The sequence below is a fragment of the Anas acuta genome, chromosome 8 (assembly GCF_963932015.1).
Source record: "Anas acuta chromosome 8, bAnaAcu1.1, whole genome shotgun sequence".
Taxonomy (NCBI): Eukaryota; Metazoa; Chordata; class Aves; order Anseriformes; family Anatidae; genus Anas; species Anas acuta.
Genome location: NC_088986.1, coordinates 13,417,850 through 13,433,876, shown reverse-complemented (window position 1 = coordinate 13,433,876; position 16,027 = coordinate 13,417,850). Strand labels below are relative to the sequence as shown.

General features: G+C 33.8%; 1 long non-coding RNA gene across 1 annotated transcript in view; it reads right to left on the bottom strand.

Annotated features, from left to right (window-relative positions):
- LOC137860507 (uncharacterized) overlaps positions 1 to 8,971 on the bottom strand; it is a 31,165-nt gene extending 22,194 nt beyond the window's left edge. The window contains exons 1-2 of the long non-coding RNA XR_011098964.1: positions 7,570 to 8,971; positions 7 to 124 (exon numbers count right to left, since the gene is read on the bottom strand). This is a non-coding gene — a long non-coding RNA (uncharacterized lncRNA). The remainder of the gene's footprint in view (positions 1 to 6; positions 125 to 7,569) is intronic.
- Between the last annotated feature and the right edge of the window lie 7,056 nt (positions 8,972 to 16,027).

Genomic DNA, 16,027 nt, shown 5'->3' with positions numbered 1-16,027 from the left:
CCTTACCATAGCACTTCCAGCTCTCATCAGCTTGATGTCTTCCACCACTGCATTTGCATCGAGTGTGGAGACTGGTACTTTGGACCTGTCACCACAGTGTGAGGTCAAGCGCCAGGCTGAAAGCCTGAAAAATGAACAACACCAGGCTGAAACTGAACCAGCAAACAGTCATGGAAGAAACACTGAGATATGCTGGCAGTTCCATGCCATAAAAATGCTGTATGAGCGTGAGAGACGAGGGATTTTACAGACAGTTAAGGAAAGCTTTCTGAAGGTGAGAGCTAGATAGTAAAATCAGATTAAACCACTACTAATTTATTATAATCTAGTGGTCTGTTGGGACTCTGCAGCTGGTGGAAAGGGGACAGAAGCAAGCGAGATTTAGGTTTGTTAGGAGTGTTCAAAGACGGGCAAAGCACACATAGTATTGACCTTGAGCTAACTTTATGAACAATGTAGTGAAGAATAAACCATAACTAATATATTTTAGGAATCTTTGTAATAATTGTCAAAACCATACAGCTATCTTCTGAAAGCTTTTATCCATTACTAGTTTACAGTGCACAGTACTTCAGGGTGCTGAAGCGCTGTGCACTATTAATGTACTGATTCTGGCATCTGTTGCATACTCTTTCCATATTAAAGAAGGAAATTCAGTTCTCCTTAGTTTCAAAGGTTTAAGAAACAAACAAAAGCTTGTTGAAGTGAATGGTCTAGCCCACTGGCTTCCCATCAGGACCTACATTTTTCACAAATAATTTTCTGTTTAAGTATGCATGACAATTTTGTTTGTATGTCCTACAAAACTGATATTAATGTGTTATACAGTTAAGCATTCTGTTAATAATGGAGTGTTTGTCTATCTGGTGGCTAAAGAAGAGTTCTCTGAGAGCTTAGTCTTTTCTGAACTATAATCTCAGTTTTACCATTTTCTTGTGTATGTTAAATCAAGAAAAAATTTCTTCAATGAATGTCTTGGCCAGGGTTAGTGCTTCCTAACATTCTCTACAACTGCTGTCAGATACTATGGGAAAATCCTACAAAATGTAATAGAATATATCTTTTCCAGCTAGGTTTTTAAACATCCAAGGGATTTTAGCAAAGAACAATACACACTGGTGTTATAGATTATTGTAGCAGACTTAACAGATATGAAAAAGGTATTGTGCATTCTGAAATTCTAAACATTAAAATTAAATTCAATTAGAGTATAATATTTTTTCATCAAAAAATTTGGTTTCATTTATCACTTGCTCTAAGTGTTTTTCTGGAGTTCTAGATAAAATCATGCCTGAGAAATATAAGGCATTTATGGATTAATATTTTTTGCACTATCCAACATTCTTTCCTTGCTCAAACACTCCAAATTACTAGTGTTCCATTGTGTGTTAGGGTGTCTTAACTAAGACAAAATGAAATGTTATACACATTTAGGTTAAGTCAGATGATTCACTCCAGCTGAATCTTTAAGAAATGATTTCCCCAGGTTGAACACCTTAGATCTCAGTAGGAAAGCCAGAACCCTGTACTCTGATGAACAATCTAAAACAAATCAAGTTTTGTTTTGTTCACAGTCATGGCTGGAAATTTACCAAGGCTCCAAGCCTTCATGGTTACATAAGGAGCCTTGGGACACCACGTGAAAAGAGGCCAAGTGTAATTTAATGGGCAATGTCTGTCTTCATACAATCTTCCTCTGCTTGCAGATGTTCAGTACTGTATCCTCTATCAGACATAAGCATTAAATCAACGTGATAAGGAGATGTGTGGCCTCTGTGTTCCCAGGCAGTTCCTGGTAAGGTGCTGCCTGCCAAGGAACCCATCAGCTCCTCAGGGGCGATTTTTGTCAGCACTACACTGCCTTTCTTCCTGTTAGGAACTCCAGATCTGTCAGTACATCAGAGTACCTCATGCCTTTCCCTGGGTGGCAGAGATACAGCTCTCCATTACCACCTGCAGCTATGACACTGACAAAGCACTCTAGGCACCTACGTGATGGTGGGTGCTGAATTCATTTGAGATCTATCTCCTGTTATACAGTTATTTAAGCAGAAAAGCTGAATTTCTTGATAGTTCTGTATGACCAGTCTTTCAGAACACCACAGGTGGCATATTTGTACCTTTCAGAAATTAAACTTGTAGAAGAAAAACAACTGTTGTTTCATTTTGAATGGAATTTATGTCTCATACCATTAAAAATAAGCTTTAACTGCTAATATTCTTCTAAGCTACTGAAGGTCATTCTCTGAATGAACGATCAAACAGTTGTTTAGACAGTGCAATGAGGGTACTGATAGAAGAGTCAGTGTTTGAAAATAGGCAGAAGGCATTGACCAGAATACTTGCAAAATTTTAGTTTAAATTCTGGATATTATTTTGCTGTAACAATTAGTGCCATGAAGTTATATCTGCAACATACACTTTGTGTTTATATTTGTAACACTTGTTTGGAATGCATTTGGACTCAATGCAATTGAGATTTTTCACATTTAGTTGTACATTTGACATAATTATCTCAAAGAATTTTTACTTATTTATGTTATATTAGCTACTATGCATAGCTTCTTTAAACAATAAATAAATAAATAAATAAAATAACACAAACCTTATTGATTTGAAGTAGTACACACAAGAACTGATTTTCACCCAAAGCACTAGAATGAAACAACAACATACCTATGTTTCCTATGCAGGAAAACCCTGAAGAGTGGCCTGCAGTGGCTTTGCTTGCTGATGCTTTCATATTGCCTTAAAGGGCAAAGTTTTGAATTTGAACCAGCTCCCTCTTGTACTTCATTTTCTTTCCTAGAGAGCCAGCTGCCTGACTCAAATCCAGACTATGAAGCAAAGATGGGCAAAGCACTTCTATGAAACAGATTCTCATATGACATGACCCAGTCTTCCCACCTGAGGGGCTAGATCTCAGACACATCCTGAGACATTTAACACCTGGACAGGACACTCTAGGCCATAATTCATCCTTATTTGGAAAGAAAAAGGGAGATTTTACAAACCTCACTCGACACATCATTGCTATTGAGAGAACCTGCATTTATAATATAACCTGCTTGGATGTTTGGTAAATGCTACCAAGTGCCTACTCCTATAGACATTTTGTATCTGATTCCACTACGTTTTATTTCCCTGTTTTCTCTATATACCAATTAGCTTTAAAAATTAAGTGCCTTGTTATGTGAATTATGATCAATACATTTTATATTGCCAATCCTTTTATTTTTAAAATTCTATCTTTTCTAAAAAAACACCTAAAAACAGTTTGTTCCTGGAATAAGATAGGAAACAAACAAACAAACAAACAAAACAAACAAACAAAGAAAAAACTGATTTAATAACTGTTTAAGGGAAAAATTAACATTATTTAAGGAAACACCATTTTTCCTATCTCAACTACTAGGATTTTTGTATCAGTATCTGAATAAAAGTTACTTCATCAATTGCATATCTACTTAAAAACAAGTTTTCTGGCTATAAGCATTCACCTAGAAGGCCTGAAACCCTATGGAATTATATCAAGCAGGTTACTAGTCATCCCACTGTCAGTTTTAGCTGACATATTAATCCATCTCTCCGTTGGCTGCACTATACAACTGCACTATATTAATCAGGTGGATAGAACTGGACATAATTTCTTTATTATTATTATTATTATTATTATTATTATTATTATTATTATTATTATTATTATTATTATTATTATTATTATTATTATTATTTTAAGAAAAGAGTGTGGGAAAATAACCTTACAAATTTGGTATGAAGATGAAGTAGAGATCTAATTCAGCCTAAATTGTCAAACTGTGCTTACAGAAAAAAAAAATTAATTTATTTAAAATGTTAATTTGATTATTTGTTTTACAATAAACACAAAAAATTAAAAGAAAGAGTAATCTCAATGGTTTTATTTTAATATATTTAAGACTTGACCTACTTTTCATGATGGTTTATACAGGAATATGACAGCTTAAATAACTCTTTAAACTGGCTTTACTTAATTACAGATATCCTTCTTTTATATATAAATTGAGTAGCTAATGGTACTACTGAGATTAGTTGGCTTGGCATTTACAACTTGAATGATAATAGCGGCTAAAAAGTGAAGCATGGAATTTGGTAGATAGCATAACAGAATAAGGACAAGTATCTAAAATGAGATACAAGCTAAAGTTTCATATGTATGTATGTATGTATGTATGCATGTCTGTCTGTCTGTCTATCTATCTATCTATCTATCCCTTTCTCCTAGTGTCATCTTGTTTGTTTTTCCTAAGAAATTTATTATATTTAGTTGTCTGTAATAATGGTGAAATTTATTTATTTATTTTTATCTAACATGATGATCACACTGTGGGACTTATGGACACAATATTCTACAGTGCACATTTTATGTTGTTGACTGCTGTGCCAAGTAAATATCTCAGAGCCTTAACCACTTTAATAAAATATGATGATTTTTTTCAAATGGAAAAACAAGAAGTCATTTCTACAGCAAGAAGCCACTCAATTCTTTACATTTTATTTTTGTCCTTTATGTTATTCTGACAATTTCCCACCATTTCTGAAATAACTGCTAGTTTCTGAAATCATTTGAAACCTGCTTTTTCCTAACAGGCTTGCACAACAGTCATTTCTGCCCACATACAGTGAGAAGCGATGCGATATATGATCCTTTTTTTATTTTTTCTTTCCATGATTTGGAAACAAAAACACATCTCAAAGCTTGTCATGAGAAATGGAAATGAAGCTTTCATCCAAAGGTTAATTCAGTACAAAACTTATTTGGTCAGTGTAATTTAGAAATTATGACTCAGAAACTTTGATTTTAGACATTTCAGACATTTTAGACAGTTCATGTTGATATTTCAATCTGTCTCATTGACAATTAGATACATTTTGAAAAGTAGGTAACACCTTCATGCTAAACTTCCCAAACAAAACAAAACAAAACAAAACAAACAAAAAAAAAGGAAGAGAGAGAGAAAAAACAAACAAACAAACAAACAAACAAACAAAAAAAACAAAGAAAAAGAATAATGAAAGAAAGAGGGAGGAAAAAAAGAAAAAAAAAAAAAAAAGAAGGAAGGCAGGCATAAAGAAAGCTGAAGTAAAGAAACGGAAGAAAAAAAAACAAAACACATGCATATGTGAAAGGGAATTTCTGTTGAGAGCCAAAGTCTTACTATGCTAAAATTCAGTTTAACTCAAATAAATTCAATGTGCAATACAAAGTCTTTGAAACAAACAAACAAACAAACAAACAAACAAAAAAGCTCACACATCTTTTCATATTTGCAAATGACTAACATTATGTTTACCAAATACAATTTATTTCTGCTGGTATAAACAGACATTAGAATATTCAGTTTCCCAAGAGACGAGCAAGGCCCTTTTTTGTAACAAATAATTTGTTTATGTCTGTATTTTCAGTTTCCAAAGTTTCTATGTTGTTAATAATATCATGGTAAGATTTTAGGAAACGCTTAAATGAAAGTTCTAATATAGTCACTTAAAATCCATATATTCAGTAAAACATCATTTCTTTAAAATTCTCAGCCTACCAGAATAAATCTTAACGTATTCCCTTGTTCATCCAGTTTGCAGCTCCTGAATAAATAACACAATAACAGACTTTTAACACCCAGTGGGCTTTGGGCTTCAGGCCCTGGGGCTAATAAGATGCAGTGCCAGTAGCAATCTTAGTAGAGAGTAAAAAAAAAAAAAAAAAAAAAAGGGAAAGAAAAGGGAAAATAAAAATATTTATTTAGTATTTAGCATGTTTCTTATTCTACAGAAGCCTTTCTGTACTTTGGGTAAGCTGGGTGGTGTTTTCAGGTGCTGTACCAAGGCAGACTCAGAAATGGTGCAGGGTCATTGACCAGGTGGCTCACTAGACTAACAAATTTTGTTTTCTGTCCTGTATCTAATATGTAGGTAATGTCTATGCTGCTGTTTAGGGCTGACACATTAAGATTCCCTTCAGCTAACATAATATGAGCCACATTTCTTCATCCCTATTACTTCTTGGAGTTAAAGTCATCCACATTGTACTTCTTATTGACATAGCACAGTCTGTCAAAGAATTGGCCTACAGGGCACTTGTGGTGTTTTCTAAGAATTTTTGTCCTTTGCTGTATTAGAGAAAGGAATAAAAACACCAAAGGCCAGATGTCAAGAAGGAGAGCCTGCACTATTCTTGACTTTCTTGAAAGTGTCAAGACATGTTAAGAGTCCTAAGCAGAAATGCTAAATATACATGTTCAGATAGTGCCAAACGTGCTGAGGAAAGAGAAAGCAAGTGTGTGTGGTACCTCCCTGTGCTGGAGCTCAGCAGACTTCTCTGGACTGAAGGATATAGCTAGCAGGATTCGGGCTGCAAAGCTTACAGCCTCATCAGTATGCAGTCAACACCACTGGGTGTTGACTGTGTTCATACAGTCCCTGTTGTCCTCAATCTTTAATGTACATATTGTCACAACAATCCTGTAGAGTAAGGAAGTGCAATTAAATTTGTTTTGCAAACAGGAACTGAGTCACAGAGACAAATGACTGAACTCCAGAAAGTTTCAGGTGCTTAGTTAGGATTTTGCCAAATGTCCTGGAGGAAAACTAAGTCTGAGGCTGGAATTAAGCTCTGCTCTTTCATGTCATCAGTTGTTGGTTACACTACTAAATCTTTTCTCTTATTCAGCCATGCAAGAATAAAAATACTGCAGGAAAAAAAAAAAAAAAAAAAAAAAAAAGCACCCAAATACCTCTTCAGATTTTATGTATTTAGATTGTGATTCTTACTAATTTTTCATAAATATTCGTATCAATTAACTTCTGCTTTCATAAATTAGTGACCCTCTAAAAATCTCTGCAGTTAGATTTATATAGGTTACTGAAGAGTTTAAATTTCTAATTAGCATTCACATGCTAGTTTTTTTTTTTTTTTTGCATGATGTCTGTAAGAGAAGAAATGTTCAGCAAATTCTAGATGCATCTCTATTCTGTTAAATACATGCTTGATTTCTGTAGTAAACATTCCTAAAACACTTTGAAGTTTGATTTCAAAATTGAATTGAATTGCTGAATTATTTTTCGTATGCGTACTGCAGGAACATAAATGTTTTTGGAAAACAGTCTTCACTGTCATGTTCATTCTTCTAGATGGAGTGTCAGGGCACGTTAGATATATTTAACAGCATTGTAATTGCAATTGTCAAGACATGCTAGATGTTCTAAACAGCACTACAAATATACCTGCTATATTTTTTCTGCAGCAAGTATTTAAACAAAATTAAGCACATTAGATATCAGCAAGGAATATAAGGCACAAAAGATTAAGGACTGCTATGAACTTAATTACAATACATTGTATTGATACGAATGCTAGCAACAGTTCTCAAGCAGAGTTTCCCACTTTTTTGTCACAGGAAGCCTCTGTGCAGTAAAACGTTTAACTCTATGTGTAATGTTATTATGAAGCCAGTAGAAGAACCAACATATTCTGGACCGTGGTATGCAGAATTAAATATTAAAATCCTAAATATAATGGATTTTTTTTCTCACCTTAAAGATATAGACGGTGTTTGAAGGGTTGTAATTCTCCAGAGCAAAGAGGTAAGTGAGGACCTTGGTAACAGCAGGGCTACAAAAGAGTACCTTGCTGGAAAGAAAAAACAAACCAATCCAAAAGAGGAAAACAACAATCTGCCGCAGTTTATTTCCCTCTTTAATTATATCCTAATTCTAAGAGTCTCTGATGTTTGTTGGGATTTTCTTTGCAAGTTTTTCCCTTGTTATGTCTCAGGTTATGAACTGTCTAAGCTCCATTCAGCAGAAATTAGTAAAGACTAAATCACTGCTAAATAAAAGACTGTAATGGTTACTGATGAGGTTAATCCAGGCCAGTAATTCACAGTTTACAAAACCTCAGTTTGAACACAGTTTATTAGTGCACAAAGTACATTTTCATGGAGTTTCTTTTCCAGTTTCTGGTATTTTTCAGATGGTGATTAAAGTAACTAATCTCAATTTAATAGAAAATAAATAAAAAAGAAAATACATTTTAAATATTACATTTATATAAAAACAAACAAACAAACAAACAAAAACAAAAACAACAACAACAACAAAACAACTGGCTTCCATTATGTTATTAAAGTGAAACAAGCTCCTGTTAATTTTCTTCCTTACACTTTCAGTGGACACATAGTCAAATCTAGGCTTACTTTATTATACCATTAATTATTTATCTATATAAATATATATTGGAGTAGAAAACTCTCCAAAAGACACCTCAAGGATGATGTATTTTGTAAACTGACAAAGGGAGAGAATAATTTTAACTACTAGAAGGAAATGTAGAACAGCAATGTGTTTAATAGTTGTATTAAACAGTACTTAAACAAAAATATTATTTTCATCAGTACTCTTTTGGGAAACAGGAGTGAGAGTTTCCTTTCTTTGATGGTAGTTTCAATTTTGTACATATTTTTTGTAGACTCTTTCTGGTACTGGTTTGTTTGTAACTACACTCAAAGCAAAAGATGTTCTCTGCCTTAGGAGTTGATAACCTTCATATTTGACAGCTTTTGGAATGTAATATTAGTAATATTCTCAAGATATATAAATTGATTGAATAATTTAGTTAAAAACAAAACCCATTATATGGCTTGTAATAACTTTAGAAATAACATAATATTAAACATCTCTCATACATCTGAAAAGGTCATGAAAACAGTCATGTAAATTAACAACCAGAAATATGATTTTTGTAAAAGCACAATTTTTATATATACTACAGTAATCTGAAAGAGTTTGATTTCCCACTTTTGTGCTATACATGTACAGCACACACTTTGCCTTGATGGGGATGCAGCATTAAACTACACAGGTGGCAGATAAGAGTCTAAAATATTTTCTCAGAGAAAAAGGAAAATCATGGCATTATTTTGGGTAAAGGCACAACTTTTTCCCATGTGCACAGTAGCTTATACAATAAAGTACTGGACAGAAATGCTCTATTGACTCACAAATCCTTATCATGATTAAATTAAAAAAAGCTTATATCAAGATGATTAACAAAATGAAGAGCGCAGTTACAGAAAATGATTGAAATTGTTGTCTTTTTTTTTTTTTTAAACAACAACAACAACAGTTTATACACATAATGTGTTCAGAGACTGTAGCAGCCCACAGACTACAAACAAAGGAAACACAGATTCGGAAGTAATACCAAAGAAGGTTAGGGAATATGAGTTGATGGTACATGAACAAAAACAACAGTAAGTGTGAGTCCAACTGAGATGAGTCTGCTGGATCTAGCTTTTCTTCTGACATACGCTCTAATATTTCATTTTTCTTCACTTAATTTTATATTTTCCCTTGGGAATTTTCACATGATTTTGTCACAGTTCACCACTGAACTACTGTGAGCATTCAGAGTTGTCCTTGACAATCCATATAACAGAGATATTCAAATGTTTTTTTGAAGTTTCATTCTAGAGCCTCCTTTATACAGACCAATAGTCAACATTTTTTTCTCATTAATGAGACTCCAAATAGGCTTCTGAAAAACAAAAAAAAGCAAATAACGACTGACTAATAAACTGAAGATTCATATTTTAACATATTTATTTATATTTTCTCATTACTTCCATTAAAAATAATCATCTACACAGTCTCATATACCATGATGAGTTTTCATACTGCTATTTGAATTGAAGTTGAAATTTTCATTTCAAATAAAACTGAAGTGTAGTATCTGCTTGTGAACTGTAGGAAAATACTGAAGTGAAGATTTCATTATGAATAGAAAATGCTTTGCTCTCTGTAGTTCCAACACAGATTTTGATATATTATGTATCTATAAAATACATTGATACTGGTAGAATTTTCATTTTTACTCAAATATTTTGGACTTTTGCTCTACCAAATCTCAATCAAAGTACAAAATCAGTAAATAAATTTGCTGAAGTTTGTCTTCTTCTGGATAACCTAGAAGACAGCCTTCAGTTTGTGAAATAAGATATATCAGAACCAATACTGGCAATATAGGAAAGACTAAGAAAAGCTAGAAAACAGCTTATGCTAAGTATTTTCTGGTCAGAACTTATATCTGAAAGAAAAAAATTAAAAACAAACTTAAAAAAATTAAAACACATAACAAACTTAACACTTAACAAACTTAAAAAACATAAAAACAAACAAGAAAAAACACTTTTTTTTTTTTTTGAATCTGATAGCACAGCTGGAAAGCAGAGTGCCCAGTGGTTGAGACGGCCAACAGCATCCTGTCTTGAATCAGACACAGTGTAGCTAGCAGGACCAGGGAAGTGATCATCCCCCTGTAGTATGCTCTGCTGAGGCTACACCGCCAATACCATTTTAAATTTTGGGCCCCTCACTACAAGAAGGACATTGAGGCCTTGGAGCTTGTCCAGAGAAAGGCTACAAAACTGGTGAAGGGCCTGGAACACAAGTTCTATAAGGAGTGGCTGAGACAACTGTGGTTGTTTAGTCTGGAGAACAGAAGGCTCATAATTGCTCTCTACAACTACCTGAAATGAAGTTGTGGGAAGCTGGGTGTTGGCCCCTTCTTGCAAATAAACAGTGATAGGACTAGAGGCCTCAAGTTGCACCAGGGGATGTTTAGGCTGGAAAATGGGAGACATTTCTTCTCAGGAAGAGTAGTTAGGCACTGGAACAGGTTGCCCATGGAGGTGGTGGAGTCACCATCCCTGGGGATATTTAAGGAAAAGTTGGACACGGTGCTTAGGGACATGGTTTAGTGGGAGGTATTGGTGGTAGGTGGATGATTGGACCACATGATCTTAGAGGTCTTTTCCAACGTTAATGATTCAATGATTCTGTTATATGAAATTACAGTGATTTTTGGACATAAATATATAGATGATTATATTTTGCAGTAAAAATATACTAATATTTAGAGTTTTCTTCTGTGTAAATTTAAATAGCCCAGTATCTCATTCAAGTATTTTTAAAATGGAGATGTACATTGAATAATGTTTCTGACCTAGAAATGGAAATTCATCTGGAGTTCACTATGAATAAAGAACATTTTGCAAATGTCATTCACATGCACAACAGGCTAACCAGCTGAATATAACATAAGCAAAATGTTCTCAGTTATGGTTTTGTTTGTCTGTTTTTTGTTTTTTTTTTTTTTTTTTTGTGTGTGTGTGTGTGTGTGTAGAGTAGTGTAGGCCAAGCAGAACAAAATACTCCATCTCCAGCCAGTGGATTTGCTTTTCATTCCTTATAGCTCCAGGGCTCCTACCACCTTCAAGGACATGAAGTGGCTGAAACGAGAAAATTGGCCATAATCCATACCAGTGAAAGCAGATCTACAGACATTTAGTGGCAATCAATCACTTATACATGCTTTGCTGTATGCTATCAAAGGCAGGTGTTTCATTTTCTCTGTTCTGTTGTAACTTTTGATTGCTATATCAAGTATCTATTTTTTTTCTTTGTCTCTGGCAAGAAGGGTAGCACTGGGGCTGGGGGAAGAAGGGTAGCACTAGAGCTGTGGGGAGAAGGACTGCTCCAGCCACTTCTGATTGGAGCTATTTCTGAACATCCAGTTGTCCAAGGAGAATGGATAGAGCTCAGTTTAATATTCATTGTTCTGTGTGGAAGTTGGAAAGAGGCTGGACCTTCCCCCACGGCAGTTTTGCAGGTTAGCTGATTTGCGTTTTGCTATTTTTCTTCTCTGAAAATCTTACTGTCAGTCTTAAAAATTCCTATTCACAAATGTGATCATTCTAGTAAATAAGATCCTACCAGTCAACACAGACAGTTTGGTAAAATATTTTAGCAAGCTGAACAATTGAATTAAATTATATTAATTATTAAATGACATTTCATTTAACTTCTATGGACAAGAGACCAATTTTTAGATGAGTTTATCTGCAGAAAACAAAACAAAACTAAACAGAACAAAATCGAACCACATACGTCTTCACACTAACCACATTGTGATCTAGATTTATGCTGTGCAAATTATTGTCTGGAAAATATATCAGAAGAAATATATGAATTAATTACTTAGAGTAATTCTGAATGATAAAAGTAAAAACTTAAAAAGTAATTTTAAAAATCAGTATTGTGAAAAATATTCATCTGATTAAATTAGTAAATTTCTTAGATTCAACAGTAGAATATAAAAAGGGAAACAATACATTTATGGCAAAGATCAGAAGGTATATTTCATCTAAGGAATCAGTGAAATTCATACCACTCAGAACAGTAAAATCTTAGTTCTATGGAGTGTGTCTGACAGTAAGATTTAAAAAAGATCTAAGTGTTTGACCTTTTTTTAATAAGTACCCTATTTCAAATGAGAACATCTGGTTTATGTTCCTAAACCTCTGGCCTTTAAAAAGTTCTGTTCCCAATTCACACAAAATACCATTCAGGATTGTTTGACATGGTGACCTTCCCCATAGGTGGCTGGCTGAATAAACCGATTAAATAGATTCGGGAATTTAGCATATATACAGCAAGTAAATGCTTGCATCCAGGAATCATTAGTAAACATCCTTGTTCCTCTATGCTTTCTACTATAGGTATAGATATGAACTGAGATTTAAAAAAATAAAGATAAAAAAATGTCTCTTCAGTGGAACTGAAATAAAGAAAGCATTTATTATTTTTTCTGTCAAAAAGGTTTCCATTACATTGTCACATTTTCTTAGACATGAAGCAACATAAATCAGAAAATTTCACATAATTACAACATTAAATGTCATGGTTTCACACAGACTGAGGCATTGAAGAGGTGGACAGGTTAGGTACATAAATTCAAATGGTCAGTAAATATTTAACAAGTGCTTTTGTACATGGTAAAGTTAAAAATTAAATAGTGTATGGGCTGGGAAGGTTTCATATTTTACCACACTTGTTAATAGAACATTCATTGTTATTTGTGTAGAGTGTAATTCTTTTTGAATTTGCCTTCGCCTTCCATTTGCCTTGAGGACAAGCCAGTTTAAAATTGTTCAGCACACCGCACCATGCAGAACAGGTAATCTGTCTAATTAAAGACTGTAAGGATGTTCAAAGTAAAATATTGAAGAGCTTCCATAACCTCACTTTCACCCTCCCTCTGTACCACAGCTTCTGAGACTCAGAGATACCCTAGCCATTAACTCAAGTGTTTACAGTCTAAGCTCAAATTCTACTTTGCCAGAATGGTTCATTTCACATTTTACAAGTCTGTTTTCTCATTTACAGACAGAAAGCAATTTATCAAATTTTTATATTATATTTCTCAGCTTGTTTCAATATTGGACAATATAATATATGCCTGGAAATTCAAAATGTAAAAACATAGTGTGACTTTATCCAGGGACCTAATAAGATTTATATCCAAATATTATTTTTTTTTGTGTATGATCATTTGGTACATTTCAATGAATTATTAATTATGACCAACAATAAAATATTATTTTGCTCCGATGCACAGCAAAAGGAAAGATACCCAAGAGAAATCCATCTGACAGTTCAAAGTAGATGTGGCCAAAGTATGCTCACAAGTTTCTCGTCAAGTACTGCATGACATGCATCTGCCCATCAGATGAACCAGACTGACTGAGCCTTTCTGAAGACACAGATGTAATCTATGGGGAGGTAAAGTCAAGATTTATTACATATTGGGAGGCATTGATTTTTTGTTTTGTTTTGTTTTGTTTGTTTTTTCTCAATGCTTATTTATTTATTTATGTATTTAATTGGCCAAAGCTATCATAGTGTAACATCAAAAGATTTCATTTTGTTCTCCAAACCTATTTTTAAAGGTTGACATACGGGATAGAATTGTATGGTAGGATGCATGTTCTGAAGCTGACAGCAATCAAATTCAAAGCTGCATGGAATAGTTTTTACTTAGTAGATTTAAGTCATACTTACAGTCAATATTATGTAACTACCATAAATGTTATTATCTGCTGAGAAATTTGTTTTCATTTCACTTTTATTGCATTCTCCTAAGTGAACTTAACAAGCTTTCATAATGTTGTAGGTACATATTACTACACCTTCTTGTAATTTAGGTTCCACATCTTGTTTTTTTATTTATTGAAAAAATACAGTTTTTCAAATATTTTATCTTCACAGCATTAACATTCTTCATGCACTACTTACTAATGAATGTTGTATACCCAAAAAAACTTTCTTTACTTTCAAGGTCATTATAAGAGGTGTTTTTTGAAATTATAATGAACAAATGTTAAAAACAAGCGAAGTTTCTCTTCCTTAGAGCTATCTAAATAGTCAAATAATATCTTGCAAAATATTCAAAGAAAATGTCAGTTATAAACACTTTGGGTCTAAAAGCAATAAAATAGAACTAAATATATTTCTGATTTTCTTTTAAAAGATAATGCAGGCTTGTTTTGTTCTTTGTCATGCTATAATCATGTAAAAGATAACACTGTGCCCCGTAAGTTAAGATGCACTTTCAGTTTGTTCTATTTGTTCTCTGTGAAGTCTTCAACTCAACTTGAAGTCTTTCAGAAAAATATTCAGTGTACTAAACAGACCTAAATGAAGAATATATTATGCATTTTACCAGTTGCTGAAAAATCACTTTTTATCCTATAAGTAATGGAATGTGTCATGCTTATAAAGTATTACCAAGAATGATAAGAAATCTGCTTCAAAAAATCATACCAAAAGCTAGCTTAATGCTTATTTGAAGCACAATGGAGTGCTAATGGATTTTGACAAGCTGATCATGCCTATAATAGCATCAAACATACCAAATTCTTTTTCACACCACACAGTCCCCAAGGGATCATCAACCTATAGATTAAAAGCCCTGGCTTTTGACCTTTCTATAGTTAACTATCTGTCAAGTGATTGTTAGCCGGGCTGTCAATGGGCATGAGATCCCTTCTCTGTTTATATTAATTGCAAATACTGTTCTTAAGTAAGACCAATTCACAATATTCATTCTTTACATTTTGAAGCTTCCCTTATAATTTCTCTTTCAGCTGCTACTGTCCATTAAAGAGAAGGATCTGATCTGAAATGTTATCTACTCTTTCAGCTGTCATGCCTTTCCAGATTTTTCATCACTGAATAGCTTCCTGAAATCTGAGTTACATCATCCTTTTTCTTCATAGGCCTTTGATCAGATCACAAGGAAAAAGCTAATTCTTTATGAAATGCAACAGAATTTCTATTTTTTTTTTCCTTTCTCTTTTCTTCCTCCTGCCTCTTCCCCCCCAATTCTAAAGAAACATTGCCAAGTAAAAAACTCTAAGGAGATAACTGGAGGTGAGATAAATGTTCTCGTATATCCTCCTTGATCTTTGAACAACTTGAATTAGAAAATTAACAGTTCAGTCATATCTCTTATTTACAATTTTGTATAGGCACTAACAGATTTAAAATAAAATATTTCTTCCGAAGAGTAGAACACAAAGTCTTACTATGTCACCCATGCTCCTCACAGTTGGCTTCTTTTACAGACCAGCAAAGCTCAACCCCATCTGGAATTGCAGAAACCTTTGGTTTCGGGGAACTGTTATGGGGGCAGGAGGGCACAACTCTGTATCAGTGTCATTTACTCCCTAGTCTACTTCAGAGCCCAAATTGACTGGTAGCGCTCCATGGGGCTCACCTCTTCTGCATCCAAATACTCTCTGGAGCATCCCTGCAGCATTAATGAGAGGGGGTTACAGCTGTCTCCTTAGCTAATAGGTACAGAGTTAGAGAAGTACACTGAAACAGTCTGAAATGTCTCTGCTCTGTACTTCACAATAAGTGATAGGAAAGAAATAATTATAGTGGCAAGAAGTAGGATGTTGCATATTTCTCAGCGTCTCATATATCCGTATTGAGTCGGAATCATCTGTTTGATTCTAGGTGAGATTAGATAGATTTTCCATTTCACTGGGGTTTAAAAATAAATAAATAAAAGAAGACTAACTGTTACTATACTAGACAATGTCAATACATGTAGATCCTGCCCCATGATAAAATAATAGCTCAAAGA